The sequence below is a fragment of the Galeopterus variegatus genome, unplaced genomic scaffold (genome assembly GCF_000696425.1).
Source record: "Galeopterus variegatus unplaced genomic scaffold, G_variegatus-3.0.2 Scaffold1541, whole genome shotgun sequence".
Taxonomy (NCBI): Eukaryota; Metazoa; Chordata; class Mammalia; order Dermoptera; family Cynocephalidae; genus Galeopterus; species Galeopterus variegatus.
In genome coordinates this window covers 155,703-158,294 of record NW_007727652.1, presented here as the reverse complement: position 1 = coordinate 158,294, position 2,592 = coordinate 155,703, and positions in this window count along the sequence as shown.

Here is a 2,592-nt window from a genome sequence, read left to right as displayed (position 1 = left end):
TTTGAGGAGTCAACACCCTGTTTTCCCCAGAATGGCAGGTCCACTACCAATTTCCCTGAAGTCCAGGCACTACTTTTGACATGACTTCACTTGCTATAGTCTCTCCTCTGTATTCTCTTGGTGTATCATTCTGTCCCCAAAGTGGGTTTTCCAGATATCTCGTCACATACTTGGTAGCCCTGACTCTAGAAATTCTCTCCACTCAGTCATAGGGGCTGTGGTTGACAGTAACCCATGTAATTGGGAGGAACCTACTTTTCAGGGAGCTGTAAATGCTCACTAGCCAAGCAAAGCATCAGATGCAAAAAGCATATTATTAAATGATGTGTTCTTATCTCTTAGGTGCCAAACACATCCACTAAAGCATTGTTTGTCAATTGCAGGCCTGCAGATGGGGGTGGGGGAAGAGACATATGGAAATCATTGCCACCTAGACATACCATTTAGCCCAATTAATTATGCATCAGCTGTCTGAATGCAGCGTGGCCCAAGGCTGATCCTGGAATTCCACATACTTCACCACGTAAACATGATCTTTGTCACAGAATATTCTTCAACCCTGCTCCCTCCCCTCTTCCCTTTATCCTCCCTTCACACACCAGACATCCTTTGAGCTATGTGTGCCAGACACTGCTCCAATAAGAAGGTGCCAAAAATCCTATGCCAACTTTAAATTTAGGAAAGTCTGAAAGATCCCAAGATCAGGACATGAGGTGGGTTTTTGTCGGATTCTGGCATAGAAACAAGTGCAACAAACTCCAGTTAAAACTAAGCAATTCCCATCAGAGTTGCATCTGCTTGAGTAATTCCTCTCCTGCACTCACACCTGATTTGGTTAGTAGGCGTCTGTGGGCAATCGTAAGCATGATGGCTGGAAAGATTCTCCTGCTTCATCTAGGCTCCTTAAAGAAGGAATAGAAGGGGCTCCTGCCCAGTATGATTGTCCAAGTTGGGACCTGCAAGGGTTACCTGGAGGAGGTGAGTCCAGGCAGAAATCTAGCACATGCTCTGCTCACTGAGCCATGAAGCTAAGGACCCAGAGGACAGGGCACCTTTTTCTCATTCCCACAAAGGTACTGGATGATCTAGGAAGCAGATCCACATTCCTTGATTGTAATCCTCTGGTGGGAAGGTGGGGAGTTTACAAACCAGAGTGAGAACACGCAGGGAGAGGCATAGGCTTCACAAAGCAAGGCCCAGAGTGGACATCACCATCCACTTCAGGTCTTCTGCCTTGAAACAGCTGGGGCCAGGTTTTTCAGGATATAGTTTTGAAGATCCTAATACATTTCTAAGTTTGAATGCAGACTTCATAATGAGTCTTCTAATTTCTACCCAATCACTGCTCACATTAGTCCTATTGATTTTTATCTCCCAAATAAATGTATCTCCCAAATGTAAATATATGCTCTTTGTCCTCACTGACATTTTCATATGGGAAATTTCTAGAAAGATGCAACTGGACTTAAACACTAAGAATGTAAGGAGGTGAGGCATAGAAATGCTAATTTCCCAGGGCCAATCTGGTTGTCCCCTGAAAAACCTGCCTGAAAAAAAGATCCAGGTTCTAGTTATGGCTTTGATCCTAACTCCATGCCCTCTCTTGAATAAGTCCTTATGTCTCCCTGAACTTCATTCTCTTGATCTGTATGATAAGAGGATTGGGCCTGTCTTGTTCTGTCAGGCCTTGGTTATACCCAGTTTGGTTTCCAGAGGTTGGCAGCATAACATCAATTGGCAGCAAGCCCTGCATTGTAGCTCCAAGGAGCCTGCAACTAGGACAAGAAGGAAGGTAAGATTGGAAGAGTTTGTGGCTGAGCCACCAGGTCACAGAGCCCTATGCTTCTCTCCCTATCCATTTCATACCAAGTGGATGAAGGGTATAATTGGCCCTGGCATTCTCAGCATTACTGTGCTTACTTCACCTGCAGCTTCTCCTTTTGTTCGTTAAGCCCTGGTGGAAGTTGCCATCCTCCCACCTGTACATGGGTATGCAGGATGCTAAAGTGAAAAACCAGGAGGTCTGAAGTCCTGGTTTCACCCCTTATTAGTTACGTGGTTGATTCCCAAGTTCCTAATCTGTAAAGTGGAGTAAATGATGCTATGTCATGGAGTCGCTGTGAAGATTCAATGAGATTCTGTATAAAAAGCATGTAGTACAGGACCTGGCTGATACATGCTAACTTCCTTTCTTCTCCTCCTGCTCCTCTCTCTCCCTGTCCCCCCCACCCCCACCCTCATATCCCCTCTCCCTCCAGTGTGTGCACATGTCAGTAAAAACTATTACAATTTTGCACCTTGGAGGAGTGGATTAACTGTCTAATGATACAAGTTCAGGCATGGAACAGGTATGTACTTGGCTGTTTGTGACTTGAAAAACTCATCCCTGACATTTTTTCATTATGAGTTTCATCTGAAGAGATGTCTCATGAGAATGATAAAAATATATTTTATTTCTCTCTGAAGTGGTGAGTGCCTCCAGGTACCTTGGACATGATAGTTCTACCTACATGTGCATGGAATAGGTTAGCATCCAATGGGTCACTCAAATGACATTGAGAAGTCTCCTTTAGTTTCAACCTCTAATAAGTA